The sequence below is a fragment of the Gambusia affinis genome, linkage group LG20, assembly GCF_019740435.1.
Source record: "Gambusia affinis linkage group LG20, SWU_Gaff_1.0, whole genome shotgun sequence".
Taxonomy (NCBI): domain Eukaryota; kingdom Metazoa; phylum Chordata; class Actinopteri; order Cyprinodontiformes; family Poeciliidae; genus Gambusia; species Gambusia affinis.
The window spans coordinates 16,449,670-16,477,239 of NC_057887.1; the positions used below are offsets into that span (position 1 = coordinate 16,449,670).

The 27,570-nt window shown below is 38.1% G+C and overlaps 1 long non-coding RNA gene across 2 annotated transcripts in view; it reads left to right on the top strand.

Annotated features, from left to right (window-relative positions):
• LOC122822704 overlaps positions 1-23,112 on the top strand; it is a 129,767-nt gene extending 106,655 nt beyond the window's left edge. Inside the window, exon 4 of one of the 2 annotated variants that reach the window (XR_006369198.1) lies at positions 22,988-23,112. This is a non-coding gene — a long non-coding RNA (uncharacterized LOC122822704). Of the gene's footprint in view, positions 1-22,963 lie in introns of both variants that reach the window. The other variant, XR_006369201.1, reaches the window with a different exon arrangement.
• The last annotated feature ends 4,458 nt before the right edge of the window (positions 23,113-27,570 follow it).

Here is a 27,570-nt window from a genome sequence, read left to right on the forward strand (position 1 = left end):
ATTGGTGTATGTATCAAAGCAAACATTTATGGCAAGAACAATCCAAATAGGGTTATACTGTAGGTCCAAGTATTTCTTATTTTGGAAAAATGGAAAAAGTTTATTTTTTCCTCAACCCACTTAGAAAATTTTAATTTAATTAAAGTATCATTTTAGCCTGGGCACGTAAAATGTGTCCAGCAACATTAAGTACAAAGTAATTAAAATGTCAACAAAAATGAATTTTTTCTCATCCCAAACATGCAAAACTATGAAGAAGTATCCAATGGATAATAATAAAACAGGAATTTCTGAAATTATTTCAACACCATAAAGTAATTTAAATAAAAACATTAAATTGCCATGATAGCGTATTTGAAATATGTATTTCTGATTGGGGTCCAAAATGTGAAATCAGCACTTAAAAAACTGTCAGTATGTATTTTTCCCAAAAATGCACAAACTTGTTATATGTTAGCCAAAGTTGCGCAAAATGAAATACGTGAACAAATGTTCAGGACCCCTTGAAAGTAAGACATAAAAACGACTAAAACAAATAAAAGAAGTTTCACATTTTGTTTTGCGGCGGATGGCTTTTAGACAAACAGAATGACACAACGCTTAAAAGGTTCCAAATACTTTTGTTACAAACACTTTTGTGACTGCAAAATTGACAAATTTGGTGGCAATTGACACATTGTGCAGTCACCAAAGGAAGCAAATGATTTAGGTAATTTCAACTAGATCATAAAATCATAAAAAATAGCTGGTTAGCAGAAAGGAGCACAAGAGTATAGAATCTTTGGAGAGCAAAGGTTTTTACATGCTACTTGTCTATTAATCAATAGTTACTTATTGATAATTTGAATGTGCTGTATTTACTATACTCTTATCAGTAGTTTTCAAAGATGCATGAATGAAGAATCCAAACAAGAAATGGATGCCTTATATTTATAGGTGAACAGTCATGGATGACACTTATGTTTTTATTTTCCAAATAATGTGGAGGAATTGAAAGACACATGCAGCAACAGAGCTTAGCCCAGTCACTCTCCTCATTCTAACTAGACCTAATGAAAAGAGTGCTTTAAAAAGTCTCCAGCATGCAGCCAGGCATTACCGATTAGGTCAGTGGAACGGCTGCTGGGCTGAGCATGATGGATTACTGGTGGAATGAGTTTCTGCCTGCGGTATTGTGAAATCTTTTCATTGTCACTGACGGGGCCTATGAAGGAGACTGATAAATGAGGGAGCAAGTGTCAGGAACGCCCTTCTTTGCCCTGCTGCAGCTTTAATATCTCCCCCAGCTACAGAGCAGAAAGTATCGATAAAAAGCCAAAAGTTTCCAACGTCACCTCGGTCGATGAAATCCTAGCAGAGAGAGGTGGAGATGATTATTTCGGCAGCCGGCCGGCTGCTTTTAAAGCAACGCAAGCCCTGTCGCTGTAAACACCAGTAAAGGCCAGTGCTCCTGCTGGGAAGAGGGAGCAGCTTTTTTATGTGAGGAGGGTGTTACCTCGGTGACACTGTGCTGTGATGAATGTGTTGCCTCCATCTGGTTTCAGCACATGTAATAAATATCTAGACTAGTGTTTGACCTCTCCCACTTAGCAGCAACATCTTTCACATCAAGAACATCCAGGAGGGGGGCACAATTACAGATGTGTGGAAGGGAGGGTTGCATGACCAGCATTTTTCAGTATTAGTGCTCAAAGGTGAAATGATAGATTATTGGATTATCAACATGCTGACTAACCTATATTTCATCTCTGGATCTTTATGAGACAAATATAATATTTTAATAACTTTTCCTTTTCATTTGTGTTCAGGCTTGAAACAATTCATGAGTAAATTCATAATATGTGTCAAACAGTGAACACAAGGCAGCCATAAACACAGCCAAAGGGAACATTACCAAAGGGTGAAGTTATGTTTGAAATGCTAAAGTTGAACATCTATGCAAAACACAACATTCACTCAGAATAAAATGAGTGATAAGTAAGATCTTCACATGAAATATGACTTGATTAAAAAATATTTTGATGGTAGAGTATTTAGTGAGAAGTATATCAAAAGAAAGAAAATAGCTTAGAGATTTAACACACCAGCCTCCCATGGAGGAATTTAAAAGTACTCTGTGGAGAGCCACGTTTGACTGTATCTTATAACGATGGGGACACATTGCTTGTAACAAAAACTAATTGGAAATATTCATTCCAATAGCATTCAGGATTCATGTTGCAATGTCTGCTCTTTTTCTGTGTAGAGTTGTTTCTCATACCTACATAAATTCCCCCATTTCTCCAAACAACTTCTCCACCAGAATTCTTTAAATTGGGGAACCACTCTGTGATGGTGGAAGTGTTTATTTTCTCCACATAACAAGTCCAGGTTTAAATCATAATAGTTCAGTTGCAATACAGTAATGTAGCAGTCAAAACATTATTCTCAGGGCTGTGACATCATTTACCCTCTTTTAGTCCGCGAGCAGTTTGTTTTCTCATGTTACTTGCCCTTAGAAGTCACTTAAAGCTAAGGTTGCACATGCAGCAGAACAATGGTGGCTCAGCATCTGTGGTAAAATGTTCTCTCCCTCATTTGGCTCAGACACACACAAAAAACGATTAAGTAAATTCTTACAACTTTCCAGCATCTTTCCTGCAGGTAAAGATGCTGGAAGAATGGTTGGAAGGGGTGGTTATTTTTTATTTTACTAAAGCGTCCTATAAACAACATTTTGTACTGACAGGACCCATAAAAAGTAAAAACTGAGGAAAGTCGTTACATTTTCTTTGCAGATTAGCTTATCATGCATAAAAACACACACAGTTTGCCTCAGTATCCTACTTTTTAACTCTTCGTCAGAGATCTTCGTCATAGATGTGGATGATGAATGTGCTGTGATGAATGTGTTCCCATTAGTTTTGAGTTGACTTAAAGCCAGGAGTACAGTTGTGAAATATAATTCTGTTGCAAAAAGTGTTTCTGTTGGCGCAATATACCCTTTTACAGACATTGGTGTTGCCAGTAAGCGACTACACATCATTCCTACTAAAAGAGATTTTTTTTCTAAACAAATAAGGATATAGATTGTAAATTTGTTATGTTTTGTATGTTTTCTGGCTCTAAAATATCTGGCTTTTAATGTCATCAGGTTACCGAATCAGTATTATTTGAACAAAATCGGGAAAACAAGTGACTAAAGTCAAACATGCACCGAGGCAGAGCTTTTCCATTATTTCTCTTTTCCTCAAAGCTTTATAGTCTGACCTTGCAGCTTTTCTGCTCCATCCATCTTGGGCTGTTTAGCCATTTCACTGGATACATACTGCGCAGATTAACACAATTCATCACCACAATCATCCTCAATTCATCACCCCTCCCAGTGAATGTTTTGACATCTAGTTAATTTTCTGCTGATGATTTATCAAATTATAATTACCATACTCTGAAGGAGTCATTCATTTTGTTGATACACGATAATGATGCCAAAGCGGATTGAATTTTAAGTAAGTTCTCTGTGATTATAACATATGCATTATTGTGACTAATGCCTCACAATTTGGTCTTCTGCAGCGTCAGGAAGTCTGCAGTGTTCATTACAATTGTTAAAGTCAGACCAGACACTGGTCGTTGGCAATAGCATTCAGAACACAGAAATATGCCTAGATTTAAGACTAATATATTTTTATACATAAGGTAACAGACCTGGTGATCAAAGATTGAATCACTTTGTGTTATAATATTGTTGATTGCCAATTTCAGTATGATTAAAAAATAATTAGTTGAGACTAGTAATGGAAATATTGTGAAAAACAGTGCACGATAATTGATCTGTAGAGATCTGTGCCATTCACATGTTACAGAAAGTAAAGTACTGCACACAAAGAAATGTAGTGGGAAATGACTGTGGTAAAAACTGTGATTTCAAACACTTATGCTTTCAAAGTGTTTAAAAGCATACTTTCAAACATGCTTTCAAGCATGTCATAACATTAACCAAAAAAGAATATGGTCATTCTGTTTTGGTTAATTTTATAATAGTCTGCTGATTTTCTTCTGTTTTAAAGTTACAAGTACATATGTCCTGGTAATGATCTCCATTTATCTCTCATTTCCTCCTGCATGCCTGTGTACATCATTTCCAAACCTACCTTGGCTTTAAAGATTTACATTGTGGCCCCTTTAGACTTGTCAGTCTCAATATTTCATCACTGATGTGAGATGTGTGTCTTTCTGGGGAGTTCTGAAGGTCATGGCCTGCTAATTGATCTTGGTTATTCATGTAGTTTCCTGTTTTTCTGGTCCCTCCATGCAGAGTAGCTTTTATTTGGATAAATTGTCTGAAGATTTACTGTAGTTCCTAAGGACCCAGAGAAGTGTCCTCTGCTGCCCAAGCTTAATATTTTTGCTCCACTGAAGACCCAGTGCTTCAGTTTCAGACAAAGATCTGTTCTTCTAAGATGGAAGGATGATATCCTGCATAACAACTGCTGCAGAAAATCAGTTGTTCTCCTGGGCTCTAAATAACCCTTAAATGCTTCATAAAAGAGAGCGAGGTGATAAAAATGATTTAACTTTGTATTTTGCAGATGAAGACTTTTTCCTCAGCTTCCCAGAATGATAAACTAGGAAGGTGGTTATTTATAAATATGTGTCTCACATCAGTCTTAAATTACATTCATGTCAGTTTTTTCCTTCTCCTAAATTTTTTAAATTGCATTTTCCTTGGAAGGAGAGTTTGGCAGCAGGCAAATTCAAATTAGGAACAGTCCAGAGCTGCAAACAGTAGAAGAAAGAAATTAAAACAAAAACTTTAGCATGTGCTTAAGTGGATCCTTGAAGTATTCATTTTGCCACGTCCCCTGTCACTGCAGCGCTGCTTGCCCTTGACGCCTGTCACCTAAGGTGCAAATAAACAATGGGCTCATTTGAACACAAAGGATTGATTATGGGGGACGTTTAATCCCAGTTTGACATGTCAGCGGGTGGCATGGGCGACAGGTTTCATGTGAAGCATTGAAGTGGCAATTTTTTCAGATACATTGGCTCATTACACAATTAAAAACACTTCACATGTAACTGAAGCAGACAGGGAAATGACTGCTACTGTTGTTTATAAGCTCTTTGGTTTGATTTGCAAGTGAATTTAAAAGATTGTTGGTCATCTGGCTGGGTGGGTTTTATTTAATTAAGGAGGGCAATCCTTAGTCAATCATTTGGAAATGACATTTTATTAGCTTAGGATTGCATTGTATTCAAACCACGAGAACTAAATGTTCGATTGTCAACTTGCAATCGAACATTTAGCCTTATTTTAACAGATTTTTTCCAATATAAAGAGTGTACTCATGTACAGGGCAGTTTTGGCTACAATGTAGCTTACTGCCATTAGAATGTGAATGTGTGTGAACGACTGATTGTAATGTAAAGCATTTTGGAGTCCTAAGACTAGATAAGGTGCCATAAAATGCACACCTTTTACTATAGATATTTACATTTTTCTAACAACTATAAACTTGGAAAATATGTTTTCAGTCAAAGTTGCTTTTCCGGAATGTTGTCAGTGTCAGAAATGTAACAGCTAATTAGAAGGTAAGATAGTCACTTGATTGCGCTATGAAATGGCCTTATGTGCCTGGAACATACATTGTTTTACTTTGTGTTGCTTCAAGTTGGTGTATCATCTAAAACCTAATAAAATACTTAGACAATGGTATTTTTATAAATATGTACTCTAACTCATAATCACACAGTCCATAAGCAGATTAAAAATAAAATAACGTATTGTCCACATTAAATCATTAAATCCCTTTACAATATAAATAATGCCTCAAATGGCTTTCTACTGAATGTATCTGATCTTTCCCTCCTTTGCCATTCACAAACAATGGTCTTAATCCCCTTGATCATGCACTGTGAACAAGTGAGGAGGAATGTGAGTGACATGCTCACTGTAAACATAATAAATGCATGTGTGAGGACAATGTGCTGCACAGGGACAAAGAAAAAAATAAGCACACAAGGCAGCTGGAAACCTTTTAATTAGTGCTAATTACCTTAGCAAAGGAACATCGGGAGGCTTGAAAGGATTTGTGTCAGCGCATGAAAGATCAAAGATTGAAGTGGTCACGTTTTGTTCTGCTGAGTCAAAAACTAATAAGGACGGTGATAATGGGCCCAGGAGAAGGACAACCAGGGTGGATGGGTGGAGCTTACTTTGCTTGCAGGTCTTCTTCTACTTAAACAGATACATTGTTAAAATATTAGGTCACTCTAGAAGTATCAACTCGTATCTAATTTCCACTGCCATTATTTAAACTAACATTTATTTTATTCTACATCAATTTTATGTACCTTGTCAGTAGGCAAGTCTCATTTTTATGATTGTGTAAGCCAGAGGGGTCAGCAGGCTTTTCAGTCACAAGTCATCAAGCCAACCTATGTGATGGTATCTGCAAGTTTTTTTTTTTTTTTTTTTACTGAAGGTGGGTCAAATCCAGCTTAAAAGTCAGGCCCCTTCACATCCAATTCAGCGTCACATTTTTACCTACAGGCAACCTCTGCGGAGCCCCGGTCATTAATCAAAGTGGAGTGCTGTCCTGACCTCAGCCCCTTCCCTTTGAAGTGCTGTGTCCTCTGCAGCATGAGGAAATCATTTGCTGCCTGATTCAATGAGCCATCAGTCCAGCCAGCAGACCTAATGACATGTGAGAATATTAACCTCCTACCACCAAGAGTGCTTCTGCTAGGGAAGCAGTCTATTATTCATTCAAGGTTTTAGTCAAACACATTTCTTTTTTTTTTCTTTCTTTTTAACCACAGGTCTGCCTATCTGATTAAACAGTGAAAGAATTGGTATAATATCAATGCAAACATTTGTGCCTCATCAGTAATAAAAAAACAGAACATTTTAACAACTACTTTTTAAATTTTATGATGCTTAATACTTACATTCTTAGCAGGAAATATTTTATCATACGCTTGCTTATATCAGCAAACATTCTCCATTTTTACATTTGCTCCTAGTTGACCGTCCATTAAAATGTAAATGTTCAAGACTCAGGGAAATTGTCTTGAAGTATTAGCAATTAAAAATAATCTAAGAATAAAGAATTTTGTAAAATGTTATTTGTAAAATAATTTTCTGCTGAGTAAAGAAATATATAAAATAACGGTTGCAGAATAAAAAAGAGGAGAATCTTGAAATTAACCATAAACAAAAACGAATGAACTAAAAAGGCGTTAAAATCAGCGTTTGTTAATTTATTTAAAATTTACACTTTAAAGAGCAATGCCTAGCATCTACTGACATCTGGTGGTCAGTGATTAGTATGCAGCCCACTTAGTAAATACTTTGTAGACCAACTTATTGGGGTATATGCCTGCCGTGTTTGCACTTCTACAGCTCAGACTGTTGTCTCTTCTTCTTTACCACAACTTCTTCATCAATTTTAAGTCTGGACTGACAAGCACATAAACGTGTTTTGATCTAAACCATTTCATAGTAGCTGAGGCTGTATGTCTGCTGGACGGTGATTTTTAAAAGATCTGTTCCAGACTCTAAAACGTTTTCTTTGAGGACTGGCATCCATTTAGTTTCGTCCATCTTCCTACCCATTCTAACCATCTTCCCTATCCCTGTTGAAGAAAGACATATTGCCATACCCTGATGCTGCCACAATCAAGTTTTCAAAAGTTATGTGGTTATCAAATTGTCCCACCTGAGCTGTGGATATCTGCAGCTCTTCCAGAGTTAAATTGGGTCTCTTTACTATTATGCACACTATGATTTTTGCTTCTTTAAGTACTAACATTTCTTTTACTGAAAAGTTATGTGCTACTTTGTGGTAATCTAAACTATGTTAAAGTACCGCCTTCCTATTCTTTTCCAGATAGCTTTACTGTTCATCCATCCATCCATTTTCTGAACACCCTTCATCCCTCGGGAGGGTTGCTGGTGCCTATCTCCAGCTGCGTCCCAGGCGAGAGGCGGGGTACACCCTGGACAGGTCGCCAGTCTGTCGCAGGGCAACACAGAGACATACAAGACAAACAACCATTCACACACACACTCACACCTAGGGAGAATTTAGAGAGACCAATTAACCTGACAGTCATGTTTTTGGACTGTGGGAGGAAGCCGGAGAACCCGGAGAGAACCCACGCATGCACAGGGAGAACATGCAAACTCCATGCAGAAAGACCCCGAGCTGAGAATCGAACCCAGGACCTTCTTGCTGCAAGGCAACAGCTCTACCAACTTCGCCACTGTGCAGCCCCTTTAGTGTTCATATGATTCTCTAACAAAACCTGTGACTTTATGAATGTTCTGTTACCAAGAAAATTGACTAAATTCCTGAAACATGCATATTTGTGTGCTCTACTATATTTAATAAGGATGTTAAAGATTTCACATTGTGGGATATTTGTCACAAAATTTGTAATAATGTGATTTCAAACATTAAAGGGCATCTAAATTTACTCCAGTAATATGGAAAAAAAAACTTATAGGAATTTTAACCAACAATGCCTCACCGTTTTAAATGAATGTGTGAGAATTATGTATTTACAGCTATGCTCCAGTGTGCCATTCATTATAGTTCCCTGTCTTGACAGGCAATACTGTGGAACATCCAGTCCATTACACACATATGAGCCCCATCACTCTTCTTGTATTGACATATTCATCAGGCATTTTTCCCCTGAGCTCCCCGAGCAGAATTTAGATGTGACTGCCATTCCTTGGCCAAGAATGGCCTCATTAAGGTACAAACATGACTTCTCTGGTCTGCAGCTTGTTGGGACCTCTTACAGTGATAAGCCATTACTTGTCAGTGAATAGATCACAGCCTTCAGTTTACATTGGTTTGAATTAAGCCAATAGCACAGGATAGACAGGATATTTATATTGAATCACTTTAGCTGTACAAATATTCAATTATTTATGTTTAATAATATGACACTCAATGTATGTCTCAGTGGAGCGCAAGAGGTTGTTCTACGCAGTTTACTTGTTTGAGCTTTGAATCTTTAATAGTTGGGGTGTAATGATTAATTGATCTCACAATTTTAGATACTCACAAGATATGGATTCACAAGAATGAGATTTTAGCTATATTTTGGGGGGAATGGTCAATTTTTTGAAGCCTTCAAAGAACTTATGTATTTATTATGAGTTTAAACAATTCAGATGGAATCAGTTTATTAATTATGTCACTTTTGAAAGGATCTACCCTGGAGTTTATTTAAAGGAGTGAGGTTAATAGTAACAGACCTGTGATGATACAGCTTACTCAATTTTGGGCTCACAAGAACAAGACGGGTTGAGATTTTATCAATATTTTTGGGAAAACTAAGGCTCCTTCACTTGTTGTCAACAAAATTATTGAAATGACTAAAGTACAATAACTTAAACTTACTAATGGTGAGACACTACATCCAGCTCAAGAGATTAAATAATAAACAGTTCTGGTTTTACAAGAACGGGATAAATGATAGTCAAAAAAACCATTTTGTTTGTTTTCATGAATACAGTAAAAGTTTTACAAATCACAAGCTGTGTTTTAAACTCATGTAATTAAAGCGGACGACAGTAAAGATAATGTGAATTCATTTAGTAGACTATCAGACCTATTTCACTTTGTCAAATGCATTATCTGTTCATCACTGTCAAACATCAAGACAGCCTCCCTCCTTGTCACAAACAGCAGTGGAGAAGCCTGGATTGACACCGAGTGGAACGGCATCTGACAAGTGATAAAAAAGTGTTTTGGCATGTTACGGGCCTTGTGGGCTGGCCCGAGTACCCCTCGGTCACGGGTTGAGGACATCCGACCTGAAGTGCATGCAAAGTAATGGCCAGCATGACTGACGTTTCCACCAATGAGCCCAAAGTGTTCGCCCGTTGTCAGCAGGAGTTTATCAATAGGCACGTCTGCATATGCGGTCGTCTATCGATCCATCCATCTCTGTCCTCCTCCCTCTGCATCACTGTAGCTGTCGGTGTCATTCAGTGGATTGGCTGTGAGAAGAGATGGCTGCGGAAGCACGTATTTGCAATCCGTCCATATTGGAGAAGGGATTTAGAATGATCATTTTGTGAAATCTTGAGGATGTCTTACCCGTTTTGGTGCTGAGATAATTTTTTATTTTTCTTAGAGAAGTCACCTTTCTGCATTTAGCACCCTGCTTGATTTGCTCCATGATGTGCATATGTATTGTCTATGACCCTTGTCATCACTTTTACTATCATTAATGAGTGCAAAGTAGCCATGTCTTGTTTGTACTATTTGCCCATGGAGACTGACTCGCTGCTGCAAAGACTGTATTCGTAACAAGGCCCCAGGTTAATTGCGGCAAGTACCAGAGGCCTTGTCTCCTCTGATAACATGCAGCCTCCGAGCAGAGAGAAGCGTTGTGATTAGAGAAAGGGGCCACGGAGGTGACAGAGGTGAGGGTAAAGAAGCTAGATCAGGCCTCTAAGGAGAGAGAAAGGTGCAAGTCCATTGGGAATTGAGCTAAACAAGATCGTACCTGCAAGGGAGATAGACCCTGCTGCCCCCAGGTCATTATAGCCCTTCAGGAAGCAGAAGGCACACATACAACTTAAAGCTTAACAATGTCCATGTGATAATAGGCCTACTATTTTGCCCTAAACTGTCAGCCAGTCAGAGCAATCTTTCACGATGGGCAGACATTCAGGGGCTGCAAGGAGCAAGCAGTGATTGAATTAATGAAACGGCAGCTTTTATGCAATGAAGCAGTACGGTGATAACTCCATCCCATTTGGCTAATCAGTGTTATCCACTGCACAAAGATGTAAATTATTTTTAGAAATGAATTGTAATGACAGCTTCATTGCCAATATATTATTATTACACCTAAAGCGTTAAACCTGGCCCGAGCCGCAGCTCCCATGGCAGGGAATTTAGCTGATTAAATCACCGGGTGCACACAGCGTTGGTGACACGAAAACAACAATTAATAAGCCAACCCCCAGTGCACAGCGGCTCCGTTTTAACCGGGTCGCTAATAACATTACAGGGCAAAAATATCCTAATCAGACAGGGAAAAGAGATTCAGAGGTAATATTATTTTCTTCCTGAGTAGACTCTTAGCTAGTGTGAACTTTTATATAAGAAAACTAAAATAATTTGCTTTAAATTGATTTTTCAAGGGGTTCTATCAGATGGTTTTGAAAAGTTAACATTTTACATGCAGTAGATAACGTTTTACATCTGCATTTAATGTAAATCCACATTAGCTGATCTCACAGGCTTAATCTAATAGGTAGTCTGAGAGGGTCAAAGAACAAGCATACTTCTGCCTTCTTGCTCTGATCTCAAAAATAGAATAGCTGTTAATGTGGATGGCTCTCTTGGACTAGCCATTAGCTTTACCGTCTGAGTTCAAGTAATCTGGTTTTATACTAATAGAAGAAAACAAGAAGTTTATCTAATGCCAGCTGGATATAAATTGCCTTTAAACAAAACCTAGCTTAAACATTTCTGAACAATCACTTTACCTTGTATGATTCTGTTTGCACTACATTGGTTATCTTGACAGTTTTCTCTCTATCTACTCTGTATCCTCTCATTCTCGAGAAAACCATCCCCCCATGCACAATCACTCACAGTGAATGCACATTAAAAAGGATTTGTTCCCCCAAGAAGGTCGGCATTTGTAAGGCTACTGACAGATTTAAGTGTCAATTAAGATGATGTACCGTGGGCACATTATCATACAAGGTTGTCAGGCGGGGCCATTTGAGAGAAACAAATACCCAGAGCTTTACACCTTCCGCGGCTTGAACTTTGTATGGACCCACAGTTGCTGTGAATGTCACAGTCAATCATTTATCCAGTTGGCAACCTTTGCAGCAGGGAGCGCTAAGATCAAGCAATTTTATACAAATAGCAGCCACAAAAAAAAAAAAAAAAAAAAAAATCTGGTTTCCAAAATGCCTTGTCATGTTCAGCAGTGAGGTCCCATCCCTGCTCTTTTCAAGGGTCTTAAACTCATTACTGCAAGGGGGGAAAATTATACCTCAGTACAAGGATGATGGATGACAAGTTAAATTTGTGTCCAGGGACTGAAGGTGAATGGTGACAGAGGTATTTATCTTGAGAATGGAGGTTGGGGTCAGGCAAGGCTGGGTGCCTTAAGGCACAAGACATTGACAAATTTATCCAGTGGACCCCATTGCTTGGGCCCTTTTCTTTGTTTTGAATCCTGGCCACTCGCTAAGTGACCCGCATCGCTCATGCTGCCAGCGTGTGAAGAATGCTGCACCACGCCAGGCATCCCGCCTCTGCCGAAGCTTGTTGTTCATTCTTCTGTGAGGCCTAAATCATTGACTCGTTTTGAGCACTGTTTGTTTGGGGTTATCAGGATATGTTGGATTCTAGGCCACTGAGTTAATTCAAGTTCCAAAGATTCAAAGGGATCCAGAAACATGTAACATGTCATTGTATTTCTGTTGATCTGATGTATTTAAACACAATCAGATTAATTTAGTATTTGTTGTTTGTTGTTATAATTTTTGTGCACATTGTGGAAATGTAGCACTGTGGAAACGTGGAAGTGCCTGTAAGGGGAAACACTTCTTAAGAAGGGGATGAGCCATAGAGACCTCTAGTGGAGACTGAAAAAGCCTTTAGTTTAACTTGATTCACATTGCAGCTTTTAATATTTTATGCAATTTCAACATTATAACAGCGTGCATCAGTATCAAGAAAAATATATGATTTCTTTTGCCGACATACACTCAGAAGTATCATAGTTGGACTGCCGTTTTCAAAACATCACCATCCTAACCTTCCCCAGATTTTCTTGAAAATGCTTTTGACCAAGTGAAGCTTTGGATTATGGATTAACATCTTCCGTTCAGACCCCTAAAGTATGAGATCAGCATTGGAGGTCGCTGTGGCTCCAAGCTAACAACTGAGCCGAGGTCTTAAATTAAATTATACTTAAATTAAAAGAACACCAAATGACTGACAAAAAGAGTCAACCATCGAAATGGAAATATATTAAAGTGAATTTGTATATAAGAGTTGTAATAAAAGATTGCACAATGACGCAGTTGACAGCACTGTTGCCTTGCAGCAAGAAGGTTTTGGGTTAAAATCTTGGCCTGGGGTCTTTCTGCAATGCATTTGCATGGTATTTTAACCTGGTTCATGCATGGGTTCTCTATGGGTACTCGGATTCCTCCCACAGTCCACAAACATGAGTATTTAGTGAAGAGGTCTCTAAATTTTCCTCAGAAGTGCGTGTGGATGGCTGTTTGTCCTGAGTGTTGCCCTGTGATGGAATCTCTGTTCTAATATCCACTGTTGATAGTTCAGCTCAGAATATCACTTTTTTTTGTTACTCTAGTCCAGAGAAAATGTGCGAGTGAGTTGCTCTCCAGCTTCATGAACCGCCATAGAACAGTCATTAGCATAGTCTAAGTGGTCGTATTAATAATCACATAGGTGTTCAGCTTTTCTTCTGCTGTAAATGATATTGGCAGTTCACGCAGCTTTGGCACGTTGCTGCCCCCAACAGGTCAGTTGTAGAATGACGTTAAACAAAACTGTTGCCGTGGCTTATGAGTTGATCAAATTTAAGTGGTGGCATGTTCTGATTTAAACCTCTTGGTATATTAGATTAAAATTCGATTAGCTCAGACTGAACAATGGACAATACCAGACATAAGTGATTCTTATAAAAATGGTCTATTGTGTTGGAATCACTGTACTTACTTTATTTACACATTTATCTTTGGAAAACTATTTTTTTAAATAATATATTGTATGCTGAACACTTAAGAAATATGTCTTCCTTTAATCTACATCTGTGGTGCTCTTGTAGCAGTTTTCTCACTCCTCCAACAAAGAATGTTGCAGTGCTGATTGAAATACGGAGTAGTCATTTGTTTGTGCTTTGAAAAAGAAAAAAAAAGTTTTCAGGGCCCTTAAAATTGCTAACCACTTCACCAAGCTCCATCCATCATTTTGTCAACACCTTAATGTTTTGAACTTACAGAACCTCAGCTGAGTGAGGAAGGCAACAAAAAGAACTGTGCTGCTTTCAGAAGGTATGCATAGATCTTGCTCTTTTTTATTTTTGACTGTGACCACAATTTGGAGAAAATTTGTGAATTTTCAGTGGCAGGAAATGTGTTATAAGCCACAGGTGTTGACTTGGGTGTTATTGAAGTTTCAGTTCAACATCCAACTTTTTTTTTTTTTTTTACTAATTTGTCTTTTATTCAAATGAAGGGGAACTTTGTGCAGTCAGCTTGGTCTTCTGTACATGACAATTACTTGTGATTGCTGAGAAGGCCATTCATGTACTTCCTCAGAATGTAAAAAAAATTGTTAAAAATAAATCTTTCTCAAAAGGATTTTAACAAAACACCTAATGTTCTAATCCTTTAGGAAGTATGATAAATAGGTTCTTTCCTCTCTATTAAAACATGACCTTAGATTTTTTTTACTATGCAAATAATATTCTGCCTCTGTCCTGTTAACTGACTTTTTAGAGTTTCAAAAGTATGTAAAAACAAATCTTTTTAAAGTCTAGTTCTTCTGAGACCTTTGTATCCATTAACAAGCTTCAGCATTAGTATGAGTTCAGACAGCCTTTTATAATGCATACAGCATTTTTTTTAAACTATGACTAATATTTACTTTAACCAGTCCCCCCTCTTAAGTGCTGTTTTTAACAATACCCACACTTTGAATTATTTATCATACAGCAAGACCTTACAGAAACATTTGCTTTGGAGTCGTCAGTGGTTGGATGTCTGCTCACAAAAAGGATTATCTGAATGACAGCATAGTGGGATTCTCTGATGTAATATTTATTTTCCACCATATAACTGTACATTAGGCCAGAAGTGACTGTTTCAAGGGTTAGGCTTGAGAGACTAACAATGACTGGGCAGAGTCAGGTCATGAGAAATTCTGCCAAAGCAAATGTAAATCTTCAAAGAGCAATCACAATGTATGCATGCAGTGACATATTTCTGGGACAATAAAGGCTATAGAAAATGATTAAATGCCAATATTAATTTAGTGCTGGAAGACAAATTTAAAGCCTTTTTCTTTGACACAGATTCTCACTCTTTGTTATTATGAATGTTGTAGCAAAGGCTGAAAAATCTCCAGAGTCTAAACATGAAAACCCATTAACCCCCAATTCATCAAAGAAATAACCTGGATGAACTACTTTTAGACTTTGCAAGTTTACATATATCTGGGGGCAATGGTGACAACAGTGGTAGGAGTTTTTCCTTCAATGGATGGATGGATGGATTATCCAACAATAAAACCACTTGAAAATGGTCAATCATTTTTTTAGAGTGTTTAAAGAACCCTGTGCAGATGTTGGAGAATTGAAAAGGGTCTAAATCAGTTTAGAGTTGTTTTTATATTAGAATAGTGGTCAAGATATGTACGCAGAATAAAACCACAGCAGTTTGGATTGCTTCAATGCTAGCTGGATTTGAACTTGAGCAGATGATTCTCCAGTACCAGTGACGTTTACATATAGCTTGGGATTATTTAAGGAGAGCAATTCAGTTTTTTGGGTGTCACTTTTTAAAGTTGTGCTACAAAACATTGCACTGCACACGCAGTTCCGCACTTAATCATTATGTTCAGATAGGAAACAATGCTGTATGCCTTTGGTACACATGGCAACCAAACTGATATTTTGGGAGGGATACATGTACTTTTACACCTATTCCTGATCATCTTTGAGATAATTTATTTGTTAACTTAATAGAAGTAAGTTCTATGCTGTAAAATTAAACAACATACCAAAGTTCCTGCGCAGAAATTAAAAATGGCCCAAGAATCAACCGGCTATGTGGCTGGTCTTGTTCTGCTTTCCAGTAAAAGATCCCTTGTAACTTCTCCTTGAACTGAATAATTGAGACATGTAATAACTGTGACAGAAGGAATTATCTGACCCATTTTTTTTCTGTTTCTTCTCACATTGCTTTGTTTATACATGCCTTCCTGTCATAATCCCTCTGAAATCTCCTGAGTAAAATCCCTTTGAAGAAATTGCCTCTTGTAGCGTGATGTCCTGTGTAAAGGAGTTCTTTTTAATGACCAAAATCTGACCTCATTTTATATGCATAAGCCTACATCAAAGTAGACAGCGTCTGTCCACTCTGTGCAGTGTTCTTAGACTTGAAAGTGTTTCACATTGAAGCGACAAAACACATTCATGGAGGTCAGGATTTCTTAATTAAGTTCAGGGCGAGCAGTTTTATCCCAAGCTGGCTTTGTATGATTAAAAATTCCATGACTGGGTTGATATACAGTTATATATTTATACTATAAATGGTCAGTTGATAAACAAGACACCTCAGGAAGAGATAAAAATGACCTCTTTTAATTAAACTGTCCATTGAAAATTCTTTTTGAAAAACTGTTACATTAAAACAATTTTTCATATTTGAATCACGGGTACTATCTTACTTGTGACATTGTTTGAATTTGTCCTGACTGATTCATGTTCATCTGTTTTGGGAGAAGGGCTGTTGCTTCCCTGGAGACTGAGTTGGAAAAGCACCAGCCAAAAAAGTCCAAACAAAGATGACCTCCAAACTAACTCCACTTTATCATTCAGCCAAAGTTAAGTTCAGTCACTGCAGATTTATATGTACTTTCACACTGCTTACAAAGATCAGGTTTAAGTAAGAGTCTTGTCTAGTAGAGTTGGTAATACTTCTTTAATTTGCCACAAAACTCTCCTCTGTTAAGGAAGGGCGTAATTTGTTACAGTGCATCTATTGCAACCAACTGCCTTACAGCTCAAAATAAAGCTGTGAAAAAGTTGAAAGCAGGTTTAGGTTATAAAACATCATCCCAGGTTGTGAACATCTCCCAGAGCTGTGTTTAATCAATCATATGAAATGAGAAACAATGATAAAACTGCAAACCTACCAAGACATAGCCGTTCCCTTAAACTGACAGGCTAAGCAGGGAGAGCATTAATCAGCGAAGCAACCAAGAGACTCATGCTAATTCTGAAAGAGCCGCAGAGAGCCACAGTTTAGAATGTATCACTAAGACAGCTATTAATCGTGCACTCCACAAATTTGGTGTGAAAGTAGAGTGACATGGAGAAAACTATATGTAGAAAATGCTATTTGTGGCAAAAACCCAGCAGTCTACATAACCCTGGACCAACAATATTCACAGCGAAACATGGTAATGACAGTATCGTACTGTGGGAATATTGTTTATTTATTTGACAGATGCAAGTAAGAGTAAATGGAAAGATTAATTTAATTAAATAAATGACAACCCGGAACAAAACCTTTTAGAGGTGTAAAAAGAATTTAAAATATGTGGAGGTTCACCTTCAGCAGGATGGCAATTATAGATAATCAGACAGAGCTACAATGAAATAATTCACATAAAAGAATGTTCATGTAGTAGACTGAGCTGTTTGAGGTCTATGTTCATGGATCCTCTCTATTGTAGCTGACTGACCTTGAGTTATTTTGCAAAGAAGAATGGGGAAAGCGTTCTAACTTTGAATTAGGGGATGAATACAAATACTTGCCACACATTAGATATCTATGCTAAATTCTGAAAACCATGTGTCATTTTCCTTACAATTCACAATTACTCACTAACATATCACTGAACACATCACTTAAAAGCACTTCAGGTTGCGACACAGTCTGAAACATTGAGGGTTAGGATTTATTTTCCATGAAGTGACGAGCAACAAAAGCTAACCAAACTGTACTACTTAGAAGCACTGTTGAAAAAATGGCATGAGCTTCTAGCTGCAGTGATTCAACGGTCATATTTGAAGGCCTGAAACATTCATTCTTACGAGCTCCACCTGCAGCTCTGCAGGCACATTTTTCTGCTGTTTGAAGTCAGCTACTGACCTCACACTGATCTGGCTGCTCGAACAACCAGCCCACAGTTCAGGACCTCTGCCAGGTACTCAGTCTTGTTTGGCAGCCCTTTGATGCTTAATCTCTCCACGAGTGTTTACTTGACTCAGCCTTGATGAGATCATGAGGACAGTGAGTCCAGCTGTTTTGATTATGATAACAGCTGGGTGTTAGCCTCAGCCAAAGGACAACTGCACTATCATACCTCTGTATTTCATTTTACATCTCCCTGATTTATAATACATACAGGCTATTCTGAAAAGGTTTAATAGTTTAACCTTTGTAAGGAAAATCCATTTCTGTCTGTCATTTTTTTTTTCTCACAAAGTTCCACCAAAGCAAAACTCCAACATACCAACCCCCAGAGGAGAGAAGTTAAAAAGAAAGGAACATGCATATAGGGCAGCAAATATGCATAACTACATTTTTTATTGGGTTCCTAAGAAATTAAACAGTTTTACAGCTCTATCCAAGAAAGTGCTTTATGAAAAATATAGTTCACATTTGTGTTCTTCCAAAAGTACAATATAAACTTAAACTTATTTTTTCCTGACATATGTCTAAATAAATCCCTGAAACAACTACAGCACTACCAAACATTTAACAATTCTACAAATGCCATTTTGATCCCTTTTTACTCACCTTTGTTACATATGGGATTTTTTTTCCCCCATTCAACAATTTATTTTTAAGATCAAAAACATGTGAAAGATTAGCCAAACATTTTATGTTCATTGGTACACATGGTAACATATAGTTTCTATGTTGCATCTGTTTAAATATTCTCAACCTGCTTGAGTCATTAATGACAAAAATAAAAGAAAGACATGAAAAATGTTTAAGTCAAATATTTTGATCAGCTTCAGTTATGTTCAATTCAATCAAAAACTTTGTAATTCCAAACCTAACAAGACATGATCAGTCATAAAAAATGATATCTTTGGCAAGGACAGTGTTGTTCAGAATCTCTGTAGCAGCTACAGAGATTCAAATTGAGATAATCTGTTGACAGGACAAGTCTCTGTAGAATCTGCATGCCAAAAATCTGATATTTATGAAAGAGCAGTTAGAGGAAATTTGAAAATGTTGAAAAAAGCCATAAAAAGTCCTGTTAAACATACACATCATGGACACAGCAAAGGTGGAATAAAGTGCTGTTTTCAGATGAGACCACAATTAATTTTGTTGGCCTACATGGTGTTTGTGAAAGAAAACCACCACATGCTGGTGGGAAAATTATGCTTTGGGGATGCTTCTGCACGGACACTTATACATATTTTTCTGGTGTTGACGGGAAGATGGATGGAGCTGAAAACAGGGCAAACTTGTTAAAATATGTGGCAAGACTGCAGATATTCTCCATCCAGTCGAACAAAGCTTTAGCTATTCTGCAAAAAGGAATGGGCAGAAAAATATAACGTTTAGATGTAGAAAGACAGCCTAGAATACCTGCAGCTGTAACCGTAGCAAAAAGTATTGATTCAACAGGGGCTCAATGTAAATTTACGCAACAATTTTCTGTTTTTTTGAATGATGCTGTTTGTTCTCACGTTTTCTAACACAACTTTAATTTGTAGGAAGTTAACAGTCCATGTATATTTTTCCTCAACCTCATAATTACAGGCTGCTTTGTGTTGGTCTTTCTCATGAAGCCCCAGTGTAACACTAAAGATTTTTTGGTTGTAATGCGACTATTTTTAAAATGTTTAAGTGGTATAAATACTTTTACAGGGCTGTGTAATCTTTAGCAAGTAAAAATTACACCTGATGGATGGCTTCCTCTTCATTTGATGTGTCAAGTGTAAGATTTACACTCCAGCCTGAGCCTTTAATCTTTCTATCAACACATTTTGTGATCTAAAGCAACACCAGAAGAGGCATACTTGTATGTGCAGAGGTCATAACTGGGTCACTGTCCACAAAAATAAGCACAATTAGACCATGACTCAACCTGCTCACATATTTCACGCCACGCAGAGCCTCCTAAACTCTGACTGTTAAAATTTAAGCACACACAATTACTCATAATTGTTCCAGAAATTGATTTATTAGCTCGGTTGTGAAGCTGCATGAGCTGAGCGCCATCTGACCTCCAGCTGAATGGATAATCAACAGGCTTCCCAGGCGAGCAGATGTTTGAGAGTGTTGCTGTTTTTATCAGGAGTGCAATATGAACAGGCATGAAACCAGATCAAATTAAGTGATGTGAGGACAGACAGCTGTGGCACATTTGGACTTTGCTGCCATGCCTCTTTCGTACTAATTAGATGTTCATGCTCCTAAACGGGAAATATGCTCTTTTTATTTAGCCTAACCCTATTTTCAGCAATCAAAATGAAGCAACATGGGGAGAAGATAAAATATTTAAAACAAAAGTAAAATGCAGCGAAAAGTATTTTATCCCTTTTAGATTTTTTTTGTAATGCTTTTTTTCTCATACTTAAACATTTTACATCATCAAAGTATCCTAAGTATCAGACAAAAATAACTTTACTAAATACAACATGCTGTTTTGTATTTTCTCAAATACAAATGTGCCTGTAGCCATTATTTTTAAAGAAAAAAATACCGTTAGCCAATGTTTCTCAATTAACTGTGTTATACAGAGTTTTGATTCATTTTCCTCAGGTTTACCTAAGCCTAATTATTGTAGAATAAAATATTACTTGAATAGAACCCATATGACAACATGAAGTAGGCTAAATGATCTCCAAGAGCAACACTACTCCTCAAACAAAGACTGTGACATTTATCAGTGTGAAAAAAATTAGAAAGTAATTTCTAAGGCTTTGGGAGTGCAGTAAACCACTGTAGGAGCTTTCTCTATAAAAGATGGAAGCATTGAATAGCAACAAAAATATTTTGGATCAACCAGGCTATCAAAAAAATACAAACAAACCAATAAAGGAGCACAACATGTATTTATCCAGGAAGTCACAAATGAACCCAGAACAGCATCTGGATCACTGCAGACCTACTTGGTTAAGTCATTGTTCATGATTTAACAGTAGAAAAGAAAGAAAGTGGGGAGAAAAATGCCATCCAGTGGACAGTTCTAAGGTAAAAACAGCTGTGGACCTTTAGAAAAATGTTCAGAGCACTGTGGGACTTTGTGGAAGCTGTGGATTCTGCTAAATCTGGGGCAATGCTAACACAGCATTTCAGATAAAAGATCACACCAATAGTCAAACACGGTGGTGTGATGGTGTGGGGAGACTTTACTTGATGCCAACAAGTGCACCTACAAATGGCTAAAACAAAAATGAGATACTGTGACCTGCCATTAAACAGGTCGTTCATGATCGTAAATCCTCCATTGTGGATGAATAAAAGCAATTCTACAAAGAAGAGTAAGCCAAAATTCCTTAAAAGAGAGAAAAATCACTCATTGATAGTTATCACAGACATTTGTCGGCAGTAGTTGCCACTAGGAGTGGACACTTACTTTTTCACAGATTGGTTTGGACAGCTTATTTTCTTTGTAAGAGAAGCAAAACAGCTTTTCTTTATATAATTTCTAACATAATTCATTATGAAATATTTAAAAGTAAAAAAAAACAACAACAGTAGAAGCAGAAGAAATCTGTAAAAGGGTAAGAGTTTTTACAGCAGTATAGCCTCTGGAAAACTACAGTTTGTAAACAATCAATCCAAAGCTGTTTTTGCTGAGGCTGCAGCTGGATGTTTCATAAGACATATTCTTCAGGGACTTGAATCATGATCCCTCAGCTTCAACTCTTTTCTCTAATTGCTGCCTAATTTCTTTGCTTTGCACTTGATTATGGGGCCTAGCGAGCTTAATGAAGCACAGACAAATTGTTTATGAATTCCCTGCTCTTTCCCTTGTTAGCACGAAGGAGTTCAAGCCTAGTTTTTGCACTTAGCATATAGTTTATTTGAGCAGCTTTATACTTTGGCAGCCTCTCAGAGCGGCGTACAGCAAAAATTTGAAAGAATGCAGTAGCTATGGAGAGTGGCCTAATGGCAGTTCTTATCTCTGAGTGCTTCCAGGATTCAAAGTGATACTTTAAAGCAGAGAATGGCTGGATTGCATATTGAAGTGGCCGCTGTTGTTGTGTCTGCCCTCAGGAACTGTCGACTCAAGTGTTTTTCTCCAAACTTGTCACACATTTCAGGAACAATTAGAGAAAAGAAAGTAAATTGTTCCCATGCACTTGGATTGCTGTCCTTGTGACATCTGCCACTGCAACACGGATGATAGATTCCTCCTTCATTAGCCAGGGGTGTGGGATTACCCAGAGAGAACGCATTAATCACCGCTTTTCTGTGGCAGCCTGAATGCGCCTTGCTTTGTTGAGAGAAAAACTTTTTCTTTTTCCTGACGTGTCACTCTTCTCCCGTGACAGGCTGCAATCAATCATCCTGACTGGCAGCACTGATAGCTTACACTGTTTACACAATGTGTAATGAAAGCTCATGTTACCCACTATTGTTGTTTCTGAGACAACTCTTTCGGGCTGGAGCTGAATAGAGTGAGTGCTTTGGTACAAATTCACACAAGCATGTTTGCTTTTGCTTTTTGTCTCCTTTGAGGTCCCACTCTGTCCTGCTTTCACTCTTTCTTTCTTTATGCAAACCCTTCGCAAAGCTCATGCTCAATAGCAGAGCAGTGTGACTTAAAGCTGTATTTATGTGTGGAGAAAGCATTATAAGGTAGATCTTATAGAACCCTGCCTTGGCCATTCTCGGGCTTTAATTGTTCCCATATGAACTTAATCTTTTGACCTTATGTATATATAATATGTATATATAATATGCTAATGTAGAAGCTGGGGAATGTAGTGTAACCAAATTTTGTTGCAATTTTACAGGTCAAGACATTTTTTTACATTTCACCGAGTCACTCTTATACAAAGCTGTCAGTATTTAGAACCATGGGACATGTCTTTTTTCTCCAGGCCATCACAAGATAGGCTGTCTCATTTTACATCTCCTGTGCATCAGTCGGTGTCCTTCATTTTTTAGTATCAGGACACTTTTCAGAGTTTTTATACGCCCAATCATTTGATACTGTAACATACCTGTCTGACCCACTTGAAGGTGTGATGCTTTATGTCCTTCCAGACAGACAGCCGTGGCGATAGGTTTGCAGAAATATGATGAGGGACCATGAAAGGAGCTGAACTCACCGCCCTTGTCTTCAGAATGAGCTTTGTTTCCTGTAAAGACGTGAGACCTAAATGTACGTATTGACGCTATGTATGACTTATCTAAAGTGGATCAGATAAAAAAAAAAATAAATCTGTTTTTAATTACTATAACAAACACCCTTTTGTTGTCATGTCCTTCTCAGTGCTATTAAATTTAATTTGAATAGTTGCAGTAATTCCAAAAACAAAGCCCACAAGGATGCAGATGGAGTCATTAATTCTTTCTTTTCTTTCCTTACTGCAATACAGGCTCATTATGATTCTCTAAAATACGCACAGTCAAATAAATAGGTAACTCAACTGTTTCATCTTGTTTGTGACATGTAAAGATCTCTCTTGGTGTTAGGCAGATTTATCTATTCCAGACCGTTTTTAGTTGCCTCTGGGATTACCCTCTTAGAAAACTTAACTGTGTCCAAGTTTAATTAGTCAAATCCAAGCTGTTAGGTCTGATTAAATATAACAGATTTGTATGTTCAAGAACAATTGAGGAACCACTTAGTATTTGGCCTATCATAAACTAGAACATCCTGGGACTCCAGTGTTACTGATCAAAGTTTTACATCCACTTGGAACAAGAGGCTGTTGAAGGTTTTTGCTCCAGAACCAAAACCTTCAACTCTTACCAAGATTTGCAGCTGTCCTCATAAAATAAAAATGCCTTCTGCAGAAATGTTTTAGACTAGATTTAGCTTTTTGGGAATAATGACAAAACATTGGCCTCCTTTGTTTGGAGGAAGCCAGGTGAGGCTTTCAGGTGAAGTGGGAACATCATCCTGTTTTTCCACCAGTGAAATATTTGTGTACAAAGGAGATGGAATAATTTAATATCTGTCTATATGTCTGTACTAAGAAGAAGTGAATTTAAAGTTAGTATTGCATTAAGAAAACAAATATTATGATAAATGAACTTATATCCATGTGTAAGTAAGTCAGGGGAATATGCTGTTTTCAAGAGGACAGAAATTTTTCATATGGACATTTTACTACTTTATTAAATACCTGGGGTTAAATAAACTCCTGACCAGCACTGCGTGTTTTGTTTAAATAGAAGACTTTTGCAACCATGTGGTCTCCCCAGCACAGACCCTCTTGGGTGGTCTCTCAGGATGACTTTTTGTGCCTCCATCCAGTTTGACTACCATTGTGTAACACCGACGGAGCACAACAGATAGACATACGCTCCTGAGGAGAGAGCCACAAAAACGCACTGTGAAGCCCGAAGCTCTTGGCGTCTGCCTTGCTCCTTTAAAGAGACTGTTAAATATGAGTCAGCTGTTGTGCTCAGGACTCCAACAACTGCTTTAATTCCTCCATCTCCCTCCCCTTCTCCTCCTTTGCTTAAAAAGGAGGCTTTGTGCCTGTAGGGCCCCCATCAGTTACCTGCTGACAGGCTGAGCATGACTGATGAGCTGCCCGAGGCGCCCTGGTATACTTTGTCAGCTGCTCATAATTTATACATCTTATCTGCGTCAGAACAAAAGACAGAACGTGGCTTTATGGAAATAAAAACAGTGGCTTGTTTAGACTCCGGCATGTGGAGTGGAGCGATCACACCGATGGATGTTTCTCTTTGCGAGCAAGACAAGTTGCCTCGTCTGGCTCTAAGCACTCCACACCCTTTCTGTCTACTTGCACCTTCGCTGTCTGTGTGTGGTGACCTCAGAGGTCTTTTGTAATTGCTGTAGCAGTGTTTCTGGCTTTAGCTGGCAGCAGAACAAAGGCATAAAACACAGATTTGCTTCATACAAGACCAGCTTTTATCCTTCAGATCAGAACCCAAAATTTGTATACACAGTGTCTTTTCTTGGCTCTGGGTCATTTTGTGATTTGGCTCAACTAACTGGCTGTTACTGTCCAAAAATAAACCACAGAAATACCATTGATGGGACTCAGTACATCATAATGAACAGGATATTGAGGCGAACCATGTGGAAGGCACCGGAGAGCCGCAATTCATCACTGCCAGTGCTGTACTTCCCTTCGAGGGCTGGATTTCTCTTCAAACGCTGCGCTTTGGTCTGTGATACTGTGAGTGATTCATTCACTGACTCATCCACCAACACTTTGTCGGTTTTGAAATTGTTCTGCCAGCTCTTTTTTGCTTTGTTTTTTTCTCACGGCCTTGAACAAAACGTGGGATATGCTCTTACTTGCAGCATCTGCCAAAACGCTGCTCCGTCCTGCTTTTGTTTTGCTTCTGTTCTTTTTTTTTTTTATTAGGCTTCTCAGTAATGAGATACGCAGAGTTCGTCACTAATAGACAGCTAGCTCATGGTGTTACTGGTACAATAGATGTAAGAAGCAGAGAATCCATGTCATTGGACTGTTTAACCTCTAACTCTTTTCACTATTTTTCATGGTAAAACAGAAGTGGAAGGATAAGAGGAAAAAAGTTGCTAAATAGGTCTGAGTCAGTCAGATTGGATGGAAATATCCATAAACTTTAACTGGACCACTCAAATACATGAATATGCTTTGATCCAAAATGCTCCATTGTATGTCTAGCTGTAAGTTTAGTGTTGGTAACCTAGTGGAAGGTGAACCTCTGCCCCAGTCTGAAGCCTTTGGTAGCTTTTAGCAGATTCTATTTTGAATCAAATGGAGTTCTGTAAGATATTATAAGTTTGTGTCTGGACTTAAATCCCAATGAGATTCTGTGGCATGCCGTTAAACACATTGTTTGTAATTGTAAACCCGCCAACGTGGCTGAATTTTGTATTGAGTAAATACTACTACATATGTAATTGTGATGTCACAACAAAAGTTCACGGGGTGTGAAAACATTTGCAAGTTACTGTTTGCAACTTAACTGTGGCTGTCTTCTCATAACGATTCCAAGGGTTTGAAAATATACTTTGCTTCATGCAACTGAACTCTTGTCTGTTTTTTGGTGAGTTTCAATAACAAAGACATTTCTCTGATGTTGTAATAAGAGAACATTAATTCTGAACAGACGGGACTGTGGGGAGACCTCACCTAGACAGGCGTGTCTGCTGAGGTGTTGATGGACTGCATTAACCAGCTTCCTTGTTTTACTTCAACTATTTTGGTTTTGCATTTTATCTGAGAAAGGCTTTCACAGCTTCCTGGTTCAGAGCTGTAAGAAACAAGTCAACTGTATCTATCAAGGGACTAATAAGCAGATATCTAAAACAGTTCAGATGATATCCATGTCTTAGTATGGGTTCTTTTTGTTCACTTGGAACTGGCAGGGGCAGTGGATCATTTACACCGCAGTGACAAGTACATCATCATCCGGCTGTAACCTTAGCTGTGAGAGACGATGCAGGCTTTGTTCTCCGCCAAGCTCACTTGAGGATGTTTGGCAGCATGCTGATAGATATGCTTATCCTGATGTCAGAGCATAGCGCCATTCCTGATAACAGATTCTCTCAGTCGAATCCGTCCTGCTTATCTCACTGCCTCTCTGTGTGGGTAGATGGCATGCATTCATTCTGTTATTTGCAATCGTCTCAGAGCTGCTTCAGAATATTTCAAATTGTTCTATTCTATTTCATTTTTCCCCCCAATAAATAAGCAGCAAACATGACGGACCAATGCAGTCCAAGTAAAGACAAGCTGGCTTCATTTTTAGCATTTTACTGATGCTAAAGATACTTAGTTTTGACCCTTTTTCCTCACAGTAATGCCTTTCGTTCTACAATTTTGTTGTGATGCTTTCACTGATTGCATGAACATTAAAATTTTGAGTTTCACCTGTCATGCTTGCATTTCTTTCCAAAACATGTACTTCAACCTTTGCAAGGTTTTTTAAAATAACTTTTTTTCATCTTGTAAAGCTATGTAATGCTCATTCAACTTTGTTTTGTATTTCTTCTATATGTTTAAGCTCCTTTTCTGAGAAAAATAATGTCTTTAAGGGAGAGAATAGACATCTTCACAATCCACTTGGCTGTTATGGAGGATAAGTGTTGACATCACAGCAGTGGTAAACAAGAAGAGAAAGCAGGCCCAGGGGGGAGCAGAACATCCCGTTCAGCTGCACTCAGTAGCTCAGCAATGGGCCTTTAGAAGAGGACTGTCTGCATATTACAGCCAGGAGATGAGACAGGAGGGCCTTGGAGGGTTTAAAGCTGTAGAGATAGGAGGTGGAGATTTGGGAATGCCAGCTGCCAGACAGTTCACCATGTGCAACACATGTCTATCAGCACCTAAAGTTCCTCTATGCACCATTAAGATGACAGAACAGTTCATATCCTGCACTGGGATGATAGATATGTCATATCTCTGAAAAACCTGTTTGTCTTCCACAGGTGTATGAACCTTTTTTTTCTCTCCTGGCAGACAGCACACATGGCACTTTTCAACACTCTTTCCCTGATAGTGATTTGGCATGCAGACGGTATCAAAGGGGAGATCTTTCCCATGCAATTATGGCAGAAAATAAAGGTGATGAGGTGTGTCGCACAAAGGAAAGCAACTGATCAAAAGGCTCAGAATGAAAGCTGGTTGTAGTAAAGGAAAAAGATTGAG